This window comes from Macaca fascicularis, chromosome 15 (genome assembly GCF_037993035.2).
Source record: "Macaca fascicularis isolate 582-1 chromosome 15, T2T-MFA8v1.1".
Taxonomy (NCBI): domain Eukaryota; kingdom Metazoa; phylum Chordata; class Mammalia; order Primates; family Cercopithecidae; genus Macaca; species Macaca fascicularis.
In genome coordinates this window covers 128,331,171-128,345,588 of record NC_088389.1, presented here as the reverse complement: position 1 = coordinate 128,345,588, position 14,418 = coordinate 128,331,171, and the positions used below count along the sequence as shown (strand labels likewise).

Here is a 14,418-nt window from a genome sequence, read left to right as displayed (position 1 = left end):
CCAATCAGCAGTTATAGTTCAGTCAGTTTTAACTTTATAACTAAATTGTGCTCAGTTTTGGCCACTGTTAATTTCATTTTGTATTTATTTCTATCAAGTCCAGTTTTCCCTGTCAACCTGGTCACAATATCCTTGGCATTACAATAGCCAGGCAAAATAACAACACCAAAAACCTAATGAGATAAAACCCCAAATTCCAGGCAACTATTCTGACATGTTTGGTGGCTATAAAGACAGAAATGAATACATTGTAGGAATCATCTAGTTCAATCTTCTCATTTTATAAGCGAGAAGACTGAAGTTCCCCAAGAAAGATGAAGCCTTGGGCAAGTGCAAGAGGTACTAAGGATGGAGGTGATGAGCAGGTGTGATAAATACTGATTGGACTGTGGGATGACAAAGAGGGACAAGTCTAGGATGATCCTGGATTTCAGGATTGGGTGACTGCGTGGATATTGATGCTATTAACTCAGACAAAAATACATGAGTAGGTCAGGTTTGGGGGTAGGGATAGAGGATGAGTTCAGGTTTTTAAATGCTAGCTGGATGTTTAAGTGGAATCTGGATATTTCAATACGATTTTTTTTTTTTTTTTTTTTTTTTTGAGACAGAGTCTTGCCCTGTTGCCCAGGCTGGAATGCAATGACACGATCTCAGCTCACTGCAAGCTTCACCTCTGTGTTCAAACGATTCTCCTGCCTCAGCCTCCCAAGTAGCTGGGATTACAGGCATGCACCACCATGCCCAGTTAATTTTTGTATTTTTAGTAGAGACAGGGTTTCACCATTTTGGCCAGGGTGGTCTTGAACTCCCGACCTTAGGTGATCCACCTGCCTCCGCCTCCCAAAGTGCTAGGATTACAGGTGTGAGTCACTGCACCCGGCCCTCGATTGTCTTTTAAAGAGAGGATCTGACACAACTGGGTGAGCATTCCTTGTTGCCAAAAATCAACAGAGCTGTGGTAGGGACCATGAGCTCCAGATCACCACAGTCTCTATCCCTGGGCTTCACTCCTTTGTGTTAACTGCCCAGCTGCTGTAGGCTTTGGGGTTTGCAGCCTCTGATGTAGCATAAGAAAGCCACGGGAAAAAAGAGCTCAGGAAAAGGGAAAGTGGAGGCCAGTGAGAGAAACTGAGGAATGACAGAGAGGTGAGAGAGCCTAGAGGACTGACTTGGAAACAAGCAAAGGAACCATGTTTTAAAGGAGGAGAAACAAACCTTGTTTTAGCTATATGATCCAGCTATTTGCTTAGGTCCCAGATTTAAGAACCATTTTTCACACTTTTCCTTATCTCCCTTATCTAAACTCATCTCCAAGTCTGTCACATCTACCTCAGAATTATTCCTGAAATTTGTCCATCTCTATCATTTCTTACCTGCTCATTGCAAAAGCAACTCTTCTCTCTGCATCCTTTTAAATTGTTTCTCAAAAGTTCCATGTATGCACAGCAGCAAGCAGGGTGATGATGCTACGAAACGAGATCCTGTCACTCACGTGTTGAAAACTCTTCACTAGTTTCCCATTACACTTGGAATAAACTCCGTATCCCTCACAGGGCCCCAGAGAGTCTGTGCATGATGGGGACTCTCCTGGCCTCGTTGATCTCATCCTCCGTGCTTCCCATGACCCACTTTCTCCTTTTCTTCAAGGCACCACATTCTGCTCCTTCCTTGTTGCTTGCTCACATGTAGATCCTTCTGTTGGCTGTTCTTTCCTTGTATCTCCAGAGCCGGCTTCCTCTCAGTTTACCGAACCTCTTCAGAGGGCACTTTCTTGACATCTCAAATCAAAAGGTCACCTGTCTTCCTTTAATTTCTCAGCAGCTTATTTTCCTTCTCCATTTAGTATCTCCTTTCTCAACTAGAAAGTAATCCCCATGAGGGCAGGTACAGCATCTGTCTTGTTCCTGGTTGTTTCCCCAGCTTCTGTTAAGGGCGCTTCCCTGGCACACAGGAGGAACTTAAATTGTGGTGGAATTAATATGTGAACAACAGTCACATGCAGCAGAGATGAGACTAGGCTAAGGAATAAAAATTGCACATCTGTAACTTCTTTTATTTTATTTGAAACGGGGTCTTGCTCTGTGGCCCAGGCTGGAGTGCAGTGGCACGTTCATAGCTCACTGCGGCCTCGAACTCCTGGGCCTCAGCCTCCAGAGTAGCTGGGACCACGGCCGCGCGCCACCACACTCGGCTAATTTTTTAATTTTTTTGTAGAGACGGGGCCTCCCCAGGTTGCCCAGGCTGGTGATTTTTTTCTTAAGTGTCATAAAGATTTTGCAATGAGGTACGGTACCGCGGCAACTCCACACGCCCCGGCAAGCCAGGCTGCTCGCGCCTCCTACAGCGGCGGCAGCCCCGCGCCTGCGCAGATCTCCCTCGGGCGGTCCCGCCCTCTCATCCGACGGGGGCGGGCTTAGCGGAAGGCGGGCCCGGCCGAATGCGGCCGCGGGCGCGTGTCGATGACGTTACCCGGCGCGTGCCGGGGTAGCCCGTAGTAACCCCGAGTCTGCGGAAGTGGTGACCCGTGGGACGCGGCCGAGACAGGTAACCTGTTCGCTCCCTGTGGGGTCCCTGCCTTCCTCTCCTCCGGCGTCGGGATGGCGGCGGGGACAGCACCATTCCGTTCTGAAGGCGACGGGGAACCCTCCCTTACCCTCACTTTTGCTCGACCAGCGAGGACCCGCATCCCCTCCTCAGTTCTCCCAGACTCCTGGGGCTGAAACCCATCCTGGGGAGTGGGCGGAGCGGTCCCATCTCACCACCTCAGCTGTAGAGGCGGCCACGGGCTCTGGCTGTCTTCTCCCCTGCAGCACAGACCTTTCTCAGCCTCTGGGTGCCTCCTCCTCCGTCTCTTCCCTACAGGCCCTCGGTCACCTGCCGGTCTCGGCTTCCAGCCCCACAGGGCTCATCTCCAGTCTTAAGCTGGCAGAATAGTTTCCAGTTCGATTCATTTCCACTTGCAGTGAAACCCATCCGCTTCTTCTTCCCCCGGAGTATCTTTACTGAGAGCAAACAAATTTTGAGTTTTGGTGTCCTATAGAACATTCATCCTGTTAGTCTGGAGTTTTGTTCATTAACGCATGCGTGGGCGGGGAGGAGGTGGCACAGTAATGTGATTGTCTATTGTGATAATAAAAGATCCACTTAGGATCCAATCCGCTCTTGAGCTGCATGGAACAGTTAATAGCATTGCATAAAATGCCTCTTGTACCTGGATTTCTTTTGGGTTTTCGTGCAATGATGACAATTAGCCTTGCAAAGGTAGCCCTCAAAAGAAGTAACATAATCCCTTTGGGAGGCCGAGGCGGGCGGATCACGAAGTCAGGAGATCGAGACCATCCTGGCTAACACGGTGAAACCCCGTCTCTACTAAAAATACGAAAAATTAGCCGGGCGTGGTGGCGGCGCCTGTGGTCCCAGCTACTCGGGAGGCTGAGGCAGGAGAATGGCGGGAACCCGGGAGGCGGAGCTTGCAGTGAGCTGAGATCTGGCCACTGCACTCCAGCCTGGGCGACAGAGCGAGACTGCAAACAAACAAACAAACAAAAAAGGCCTTGGAGTTTTAACGTGATTCTCATACAGATTTTTCATGAATCTGAATCTGGTCTATTTGATAGGGTGTGAGACGTGGCTTCTACCAAGGAATTTCCTAGGATAGGCAGTAAATTCCCTATTAGTGTCTAATAATGGTGTTTTATTACCTTATTCACATCCTTAAATATGAGGGTTTCTAAGAAAAAGATATTACCTCAAGAAAGAGTGATGACCAGGATTGCATACGGACCTGATTTGTTTTGGTGTTTAGGATCTGGCACATCAAAAGAGAAATGGGTTGTTCTCTCCAGACCATGAAAATGGACATTTGTACTAAATACAGAATATAAACCCAAAAGCATGACAGAAGACTATGTTTTATCAAAGAACTTCACACTTTAAGGAGCAGCAGCGTTGCATTCTGGCAGTTGCTCTCTAGTGGCACAGAGCTGTCTGTGTGCCTTCTGCAGCATCTGTGCTGTCTACAGTCTGGCCAAATCAAGAGCCTTCAGTGGTCAGGTTTGAGCAAGTGGATGCCCAAGGACTTTGACTATTAGTTTATAACACATCTTTTTGTTTTGGAACATGGCATAACATCTTTCCTAATAAGACAGTATTTCAGGTTCTAGAAATATCATGGTTACTGTATACGCTGTTTAGTCATTTTCTTTTTTTTTTTTTTCGAGACAGTGTCTCACTCTGTCGGCCAGGCTGGAGTGCGGTGGCGGGATCACGACTCCGTGCAGGCTTCACTCCTGCCTCAGCCTCCTGGGTGTCTGGGACTATGAGTGTGCACCACCATGCTCAGCTAATGTTGTGTGTTTTCTGTAGAGATGACGGTTCGCCGTGTTGCTCAGGCTGATCTTGAACTCCTGGGCTCCAATGATCCACCTGCCTTGACCTTCAAAGTGTAGGGATTACAAGTGTGGGCCACTGCATCTGGCCTAGTCATTTTCTTATAATGATTTTCAAAATTCATATTTTTTACACCACATGGCGAATCGTAATGTTATGCAGTATTTGCAACATTTAACCAGCTTATGGCAAGCACTTTAAACATGTCCTTAGGTTCCTTCTGTATTGGTGTAGTTCTGTATTTATTCTCCGGGTTTACACGTTTTTTCTTCGGCGTATATATCTTAGCCTTTATAAGAAATGGAATCTCAAAGGAAAATAAATGGTTGAACCTTACCTTTAAAACTTCCTAATTCATTTCAATATGACCTACAAATGAAGTGTCCGTTGCCTGTTTACATTTAAAAGATGATTGAGCTCCCGAAGATCTAAAGATATTTAAGCTATAGCGATTGCATTTTCTTACCTTAATCCCAAATATTTTTCAATTTTCAGGAATTTGTTGAAATCTTTTGTCTTGGCAAGGATGAACTGAATACATGTTCAGTTTACCACGTAGAATCTGGTGCTGGCAGCATATTTTAAACCTTGATGAGGTGGATTCAAAACCATTTAGAGAGAATTTGTACATTTGCAGTGTATAAATTCTGGATCTACCTCTGAATGGAGAAATCTGTGTTCTATATTTATTCCCATAAAGAACTAGATGTAAATATTGAGATCTGAATGCTTCTTATTTATTTATTTTTATTGATTGATTTATTTGCTGGCCTTGGCAATCCTCTGAGTTTATACTCGGCCTTGTTTTGCCCCTAGATACAGTGCTCCCTGCTGAGTTCATCTGCACAGCTGTAGCCCTGTGACATGATTACCAAATAAATCCTAGGGTGGAGGAGCTTGTCTTGCTTTCTGGCTGAAGGAAGTGTAGTTGCCTAAGACAGGAACAGTTAAACTGCCCTTCCTACAGTTTTCCTGTTGTGGGAAGTATAGTTCCTACTGTAGAGAAGGACAGAAGATGGTCGGTGCAGGGTAGGAAGTGGGGTTGTAAGGTCAGACGGAGGCCAGGAATTGCAGGAGGGATAAGGAAGCTTATACTTGGAGCTGCCAAGAAAAGGCCTGCTTATCACCCACGTACAAGTTTTCAGTAATGAGAATTTCCTCAATAACTTAACAGCAAGAGTCCCACAGGAAGCCCTGCTATAAGTGGCTGGAGAATTTGCCAGATGCGGCCGTTTTTAGCATCATTGAAGTCTACGGTGGATTTTAAATAGTACTGGTTGGGAGGAGACCAGAGTTAGATTAAGCCAGTTCTCAGAGTTTGGTCTCTGGACCAGCAGTTTTAATACTGGAACTTGTTAGAAATGCAGATTCTTAGCGCTCCGTAGTGTGTGTTTTAACAAGTTCTTCAGGAAGTTCTAAGTGTGCACTCAAATTTGAGAACCACTGGCCGAGCCAGTTCAATCTAATTGTAGTGGCAAAGTAAAAATACTGGGAAAGAATGAGTGAAAATTTCATTATGTTAGAACATCTTTTGATGTTTGCATAGGGATGGCTTTCCTCCTATAGAGAATGCCGTTTCAAGTTGAAGGACAGAAAAGAATGCTTCAGTTGTAGACACCAGTAACATGCAACATTGTTATTGTGGGTGGAGAATACCCCCATTCGTGGCTACATTTCACCCTGGAATCTAAATTCTGCCAGATTATAATACAAGAGCGCTCTTCACCTTACCTCCTTTTTCATTTTAAATATCTATTCCTTGATTGTATTAATATTTATATATGCATTGACCAGTGAAATTTTGTTTTCATGGCTTTGTGATGGCAAGAGTTGGTTTAGTAGCACGTTGGTTCAGAGACACTAGATACATGAAAATTATCTTGATATCCTGCAGAAAACGTAGATTATTGGCTGCTGTCCTTGCATGTGTCCAAGAAGCTGCGTTTTTAACAGGCGCCGCTCACACCAGCCCAACCCCGTCCCCAACGTTGTTTATTGGGCTCGTGGTTCTCAGACTATATTCTGAGAAACACTGTGGCAAATTTCCAAGGAGAGTGAGTTTAAAGTAACAGCTTTATTGAGATATAATTCACATGCCATAAAATTCACTCTTTAAAAGGATATAATTTATTGATTTTTAGTATATTTACAGAATTGTGCAACCATCACCCCGTATAATTTTAGGATATTTCCATCATTCCTCAAGAAATCCCTGTACTGATTGGCAGTGACTCCTCATTCTCTCTTTATTCCAGTCCTTGGCAACTACTTTCTGTCCCTATGGATTTGCCTGTTCTGGACATTCATGTAAATGTAATCATAGAATAAGTGGCCTTTCCTATCTTCCTTCTTTCACGTCTCGTGGTGTTCTCAAAGTTCACCAGGTTGTGGCATGTGTTGGTACTTCAGTACTTCATTCCTTTTTATGGCCGAATAATTTTCCACTGTGTGGATGGACATTTTTGTTGATCGGTTCATCAGTTGATGGTTATTTGGTTGTTTTGCTATGTGTATGTTTTTAAAACAGTATTAACTATATCTAGGCCTTTTCAAATAGTCACTGGATACTTCTGTAGAGTGTCTTAGAGGGGATTCCTATAGGAAGTGGGAACTGGATTTAGAGTCCCTTCTGTTCATGGACTTGAGGAGTCTGTATCTGTAATTTCTTTGGGTAGTGAAATATATTCTTATAAGAGCTAGAGCAGCTACTTTTTCTCCATAGCAGAACATTTGATATTGAAAAAGGAAATCTTTTTACATGACTTAAGGACTATATTCAAAAATAGTTTATATTAAAAATGGTATTCTTTGGCCGGGCGCAGTGGCTGATCCCTATAATCCCAGCCCTTTGGGAGGCCAGGCGGGCGGATCATGAGGTCAGGAGATGGAGACCATCCTGGCTAACATGGTGAAACCCTGTCTCTACTAAAAATACAAAAAATTAGGCGGCGAGGTGGCGGTGCCTGTAGTCCCAGCTACTCGGGAGGCTGAGGCAGGAGAATGGCCTGAACCCGTGAGGCGGAGCTTGCAGTGAGCTGAGATCGCGCCACCGCGCTCCAGCCTGGGCAACAGAGCGAGACTCCGTCTCAAAAAAAAAAAAAAAGTATTCTTCAGCGTTTCTGGAGGAGGAACTCTTACTGAAAAAGCTGATATTTTTGTCTACGTTTTCTTTTCCAATCTCTTCATTTTTACTCTACTGAACCCTGTAACCCAACTCTATTAATCTAGATCCTCTTTCTAGCATATAAATATTTATGGACAGTAATAAATTATATTAGTTCTAATAGAGTTTAAAATGTTTTGTGAATTTTTATCCCAGCATGACAAAAATCACTGGGTGGTCTGATACCGCCTTCATCTTTAAATATTTAACCAATTATTTTTATTTTTAAAGGCTCCGTTAATTGAATGATATCCATAAAAGTGTTTAATAGTACTTATCTTGGGCCCACAGTGCGCAAAGCACTTCACGGAGTTAAGGTCTGTCCTTTTTACTTCTGCTCTCCTCATACCTTATTTCAACCGTGGTGCTCAGAATCTGGGCCCACCGTTCTGCAGTGGGGACAGCGACTGAACTCGCATGTGGCTAGGGTGATGAAGGGTTTAGAAACTGTCATGTGAGAATTGGGTGAAAGAATGGAGGTTGTTCAGTTGTTAAAGAGAGTACTCAGGCAATGACAGCCCTCCCAGCCATTCAGAGCTTGTCTAGAGAAATCTTATTCTTCCTTTGGGTAGTATTTGAAGTGAAAGAGTATGTCAACAAGGCTGTTAATTTTGTTGGGTTGTAAGTAGGCAAAAAACATGGAGATTTTTTGTGATGTTTCTTTCTTCTTCTTCTTCTTCTTTTTTTTTTCTTTCAGACAAAGTCTTGCTCTGCCCTCTGGGCTGGAGTGCAGGTTCAAACTCCTGGGCTCAAGCAATCCTTTGCTTCCGCCTCCTGAGTCGCTGGGAGTACAAGCACATGCCACCATGCCCGCTTAATTTTTAAATTTTTCTTTTGTAGAGATGGGGTCTTGCTATATTGACCAGACTGGTTTCAGACTCCTGACCTCAAGCAGTTCTCCGGCCTTGGCCTCCCAGAGTGCTGGGATTACAGGTGTGAGACACTGTGCGCAGCCCAGTTTTTCATTCTTACATACCTTTCCACTCTTTCAATTCCTAGAATATCTAGTCCAGAGTCTGATGTTAAGAATGGTTTCTGGATTGTATTTTGCCTGTTCAGAATATATATAATGTTAAATGATTGCATCATCGTTAATGCATTATTTTAGCCTTAACGGTGTGTAAATGTGTAAAGTGCTGTTTGATACTATACTTTTTTTTTTTTTTTTATTGAGACGAAGTCTCGCTCTGTCGTCCAGGCTGGAGTGCAGTGGCGCGATCTCGGCTCACTGCAAGCTCCGCCTCATGGGTTCGCACCATTCTCCTGCCTTAGCCTCCCGAGTAGCTGGGACTACAGGCGTCTGCCACCACGCCCGGCTAATTTTTTGTATTTTTAGTAGAGACGGGGTTTCACCGTGTTAGCCAGGATGGTCTCGATCTCGTGACCTCATGATCCGCCTGTCTCAGCCTCCCAAAGTGCTGGGATTACAGGCGTGAGCCACCGTGCCCGGCCGATATTATACAATTTTATATAGCCAAGTTTTATTAGATCAGGATTAAAATATACCTTCCATTTGGTATAATGTGTAAAGTTTAGTCACTTCTTAAAATGTAAGACCTGCAATATAGTATAACTTGTCTTGCCAATAAGCGGCAAGATGTGGTGTGTTTAAGAGTGAGGGAGAGGCCTCTGGTTGTGGTGAATATCCGTATTTGCTTGGGGATATAGAGAGTTCCTGGCCTGTTTCACTTTTGCCTGTCTGGTTCAGCTTATGGTTCAGCTTAGGATGGAAGGTACTGCCCTGTGCTTTAAGTGGCCATTTTTGATCTAGGCTTGGACTGGACTTCAGGCACTAGAGTGTAGTGCTGAGAGTTCAGGGTCTGGAGCCAAACCAGGGGAATTTAAATCTCACCTCTGCCATCTCATAACTTTGTGAACCTGGGAAAGGATCGTAACTTCTCTGGCCTTCAGTTTACTCATCTGTGAGATGGAGATGACAGTACGTACCTCATTGGGTAGTGAGGATGTAATGCAATAATGTTCTTCATGTACCCAGCCTGCCTCATAGCAAGCAGTCAATAGATGTTTGGTGCAGTTGCTACTTGTTGTTAATACGAGTGTCTGAAGGTCAAGGGCCTTCTTGAAGGTTTCTGAATACAGGAGTTCTGAATTCACTTAATTCCCAAAGGAGAAAAACTCTAGTTCACCTCGTTTCTTTAAGGCATTCTAGGTTCCTGCTGCCTGCTCAGGACAATACCTGGGGAAGTTTTGGGTGAATGGGATTCTCCTGGCCTTCTGCTGTCTGAATATGTCCCTGTCTTGTTCCTGTCCTCTGACGTGAAGTGTTTGTGTAGTGGGAGTTCTCCGGCGGTTTTCAGGGGAGCATGGTTAAATGTGTCGATATTCCATAGGAACACTAGAGCATCAGAGCACTGTGGACAGTTTTGTACCACCTGTGCTACAGGAGATACAGAAAAGGACAAGAGAAAAATATTTTAAATTAATGAGGACAAAGTGAACTGTAACTAAATCCCCATGAATAATAAAACTACATTCAGTTTTGTACGATTGAAGTATCTATTCAGAAAGTGTCTATTAAGCATGAATTCATACCGGTCAGTCTAGGAGCAAGAATGCCAGGAAACCTCCTGGGCCACTCATGACCGAAAATGCGTCTCAAGTCCAGGTCAGGTTCTTCCTGCTGTCCTCCCGAAGGCAGCTTGCGGGGCTCATCTTGGCTTCCTCTCCTCTCAGAGCGGCCTCCACCCACCCATCTCCTGGAATTCTGTGTTTCCCAAGGCTGGCTGCAGCGTGGCCACACTTCGCTTAGCTCCCAACTTTCCCTGTGGTCGTGGTGGTTGTCTTCAGACCCTTTTGGGGTTAAGGATTTTCCTACTAATCCTTATGGAAAAATAAAGGGCAATTTAAAGATTTGGTTAAAGATTAGGGCAGTTTAAAGATTTGGAGTGTTGGCTCGATGCGGTTGCTCACGCCTGTAATCCCAGCACTTTGGGAGGCCGAGGCGGGCAGATCACCTGAGATCAGGAGTTTGAGATCAGCCTGACCAACATGGTGAAACCCCATCTCTACTAAAAATACAAAAAGTAGCTGGGTATGGTGGCGGGTGCCTGTAATCCCAGCTACTTGGGAGACTGAGGCAGGTGAATCCCTTGAACCCGGGAGGTGGAGGTTGCAGTGAACCCAGATCGCACCATTGCACTTCAGCCTGGGGGACTAGAGCGAGACTTCAAAAAAAAAAAAAGATTTGGAGTGTTTACAATTGTAGTTACCAGTCCGGTGCTAAATAGTAACCACTAAGATTCAACTGGAAGCCAAACTGGGCGTCTATCCTTGTTACGCCAGGCGTGAAGTTCACCAGACCTATTCTGTTGGGTGGACTGTTGCTGTGCTCCCTGAAAACTCTCCTTTCTACCACTAGTGGAGACTGAGGAAATCAGGAAAGAACCACGAGAGCCCTCCCCGTCTTGAGGGTGGAGTTTGCATTGCCGAGGACCTCTAGATAGGTTGATGCCTTATTTTAAAAGGTACCTCAGATTTGTTTTCATCAGGTGTGGCGAGACGACAGACACAGAAACAAGCTGCTTCTGAAAGAAGAGTTTATTATTATAGTTCCCAAGAGGAGGGGTGCATCGTGCCTCACAGGGCCATGTGAGGAAGCGCTGGGGTTGGTCAGGAGGCAGAAAGAGTTGGGGCAAGAATGGGCAGGAGTCTTTATTGGGGTTTCTGTGGGAAAAGCAAGGCAAGCAGGCTAAGCAGATGGATTGGCTAGTTTGAATACTTTTGGAGGGCTCTGGGGGTGGTCCTGGTTGTGTAGTACCTGGCTGTGGGGTGATGTAGGACAGTGGCAATATGAGAGTTAGATAAGGAGGTGGTTGTGGACTGTGGGTTGGCTGGTTTGCCTGTGAAAGGCTCACAGGCAAGTTCTTTGCTATCTCTTGGAATTAGCCCTGGGAGGAGCAATTTCTCCAGGATTAGCAAGGCTCCGAGATGTCAAAACATCATAAAATATAGAAAATAAAAAACATGATTAATGCATACCCCTTCCAGCAGAACTGTGCTTATCACAGAAGTGGTTCTTTTGGGAGCATTTTCTTGTTGAGTGATAGAAAGAATGGTAAAGTGGCTCCTTGCACCCCTGGAGTTTACGGTCTACCTTAGTAAATAAGGCCTGCACACATGAAAGTGACCAGCAATGCAGGACACAAGGTCACATGCCAGAAAGTTCAGTACAGTATAATGGGAGCTCAGAGAAAGGAGAGATGAGAATGTCCTAGAAGCAGTAGAGGGCTGCGGGGTCCACATCCGGCTTCATCGGTTACGAACTGTGTAACCATAAGCAAGCTGGATAATCCCTGTGTTTTAGTTTCCTTATTTGTAATATGAGTTTAATAATAGTAGTACCCATGTCAGAGTTACTGTGAAGACTAAATGAGTTAATACATTGGAAGGGCCTAGCACAAAGCCTGGTGCTTAGTGAGAACTCAGTAAGCATCAACTGTCATAGGGCTGTTGAGGAAAGTTTCGCAGAGTGGATAGAATTGATTGTTACCTTAAAGAGGGGGAGGTGGCGGGAGGAGAGAGAGAGAGAGAGAGAGAGAATGTTTCTCTGTTGGGTCGGGGTGGATGTGGGGTGGCGGCTGGAAATGAGCCTGGCAAATTCGGGTAATAGGAGGTTGATCTGATAGGATAAGGTTGAAAAAATATGTTGGTGAGAGTTCTGAATGGTAAGGATTTTGCATTTTTTCTTTAAACCATGGAAATTCATTCAGGGCATTTCCCCCCCATCTTTTTTTTTTTGAGACGGAGTCTTGCTCTATTGCCCAGGCTGGAGTGCAGTGGCGTGATCTCGGCTCACTGCAAGCTCTGCTTCCCAGGTTCCCGCCATTCTCCTGCCTCAGCCTCCCGAGTAGCTGGGACTACAGGCGCCCGCCACCACGCCCGGTCAATTTTTGTATTTTTAGTAGAGACGGGGTTTCACCTTGTTAGCTAGGATGGTCTGGATCTCCTGACCTTGTGATCTGCTGGCCTTGGCCTCCCAGAATGCTGGGATTACAGGCTTGAGCCACTGCGCCCAGCCTGCCCACTTCTTTTTTTTTTTTTTGAGACCGAGTCTCGCTCTGTCTCCCAGGCTGGAGTGCAGTAGTGTGATCTCGGCTCACTGCAAGCTCCACCTCCTGGGTTCACACCTATTCTCCTGCCTCAGCCTCCCAAGCAGCTGGGACTACAGGTGCCCGCCACCACGCCCAGCTAATTTTTTTGTATTTTTAGTAGAGACAGGGTTTCACTATGTTAGCCAGATGGTCTCGATCTCCTGACCTGGTGATCCACCCACCTCGGCCTCCCAAAGTGCTGGGATTACAGGCTTGAGCCACCGCGCCCGGCCCCACCTTCTTTTTTTAAAAGCAGGGACAACATGACGTTAAATTAGTGCTTCAGGAATCTTACTCTTAGTGGTGTGGTTCTCTAGAGAGGAGAGACTTGGGACGGGTTATCTGAGTCAGAATAGATTAAGTTATTAGCAGTAATTAAAAACAACTCCAAAATCTTTGTGGCCTAAAAAAAAAAGTGCGTTTCTTTGTCATGCTCTTCCCCAGCTGAAGTGGGGACTCTGCTCTCACAGTCATTCCGAGATCCAGGCTGATAGAGCAGCCGACATGTCACGTTTGTTTACCTTAAGAGGGGGAGGGAAGAGCGCTCTGCGGGGTTATGCACCAGCGGTTAAATGCTAGGCCGGGAGGACACGCCTGCTTCCATTTGCAACTCAGCACTGGAGCAGTCACGTGTCAGTAACCGGTTCCAGGCGTTCAAGAAACCTTGTATGTTTGTGGGGAGGGGCTGGGTAGAAAGAATGGGAAGTATCCAAAAACAGCACTGACGGCCACACAGGAAGACTTATTTAGAAGCTGGTTGTGTAATAGTTCAAATGGGTGGTCTTCGCCGCCGGGTCACAGTTGTTGCAGTCAATACAGAGAAGGGTTGGATAAAAGAATTTAAAGCAGTAGAATTTAAACGTTGATCATGGATTGGGTCGAGTGGCAAAGAAGAGAGGAGTCAACGTGAAGCAAAACTTTTGGTGTGTGTTGAGGGGATGGTAGCAGACCAGTGGGGTGCCCTCAAGGCCTCTAGAGCTGTGCTCCTTGATGAGTAGCCCACCAACCAGTGCTTACCCACAGACTGTAACTGGTTTGCAAGGAAATAAGTGCAGAAATAGAGGATACTCTTTTAGAAATGTTTGTATTATTTTCTTTTTTTTTTTAGACGGAGTCTTGCTCTTTCACCACGCTGGAATGCAGTGGCACGATCTCGGCTCACTGCAACCTCTGCCTGCTGGGTTCAAGTGATTCCCCTGCCTCAGCCTCCCGAGTAGCTGGGATCACAGGCACGCGCCACCATGCCTGGCTAACTTTTTGTGTTTTAGTAGGGACGGGGTTTCACCATGTTGGCCAGGATGGTCTTGATCTCCTGACCATGTGATCCGCCCGCCTCGGCCTCCCAAAATGCTGGGATTACAGGCGTGAGCTGCTGTACGTGGCCACTTTTCTTTATTTATATGCTGTAGTTTGCCCTGATTATATCTATGTTGAATCTAATACAAATTAGGGGCGTGTATTTTTGTGTTTTTTTCTTTCTCTTTTTAGTGATCTATTTTTATTATATTTTATGAAAATATAAGGGGAAAAATAACCATAGATTGTTGGAGAAGCATTGCTTTGGAGATAGGAGGCAGGGATGTAGAGATCAGAGCTGGATAGGGAGTTGAGTCCTTTTTGTAAAATGAGGAGTTGAGTACCTGAGATGTGAGCAAGAGAAAGACTTCAGAAAGAGAAGAGGTGTCCACGGTTAAGCCTTGGGAAGCACCCAGTGTTCTGAAGACAGGCATGTAAGAAGAGGTGCAGGCTGCT

The 14,418-nt window shown here is 45.4% G+C and overlaps 1 protein-coding gene and 1 long non-coding RNA gene across 59 annotated transcripts in view; one reads left to right on the top strand and one right to left on the bottom strand.

Moving 5' to 3' along the window:
• Positions 1-2,345, bottom strand: part of LOC135964405 (uncharacterized) — a 71,957-nt gene extending 69,612 nt beyond the window's left edge. For all 9 annotated transcript variants that reach the window (XR_012424995.1, XR_012424990.1, XR_012424996.1 and 6 more), the window contains exon 1: positions 1,377-2,345. This is a non-coding gene — a long non-coding RNA (uncharacterized lncRNA). The remainder of the gene's footprint in view (positions 1-1,376) is intronic.
• Positions 2,346-2,494: 149 nt separating this feature from the next.
• The window catches only part of AOPEP (aminopeptidase O (putative)), a 365,171-nt gene continuing 353,247 nt past the window's right edge, over positions 2,495-14,418 (top strand). For all 50 annotated transcript variants that reach the window (XR_012424986.1, XR_012424985.1, XR_012424981.1 and 47 more), the window contains exon 1: positions 2,495-2,547. The gene's annotated coding sequence lies outside the window, so the exon portion shown is untranslated. The remainder of the gene's footprint in view (positions 2,548-14,418) is intronic.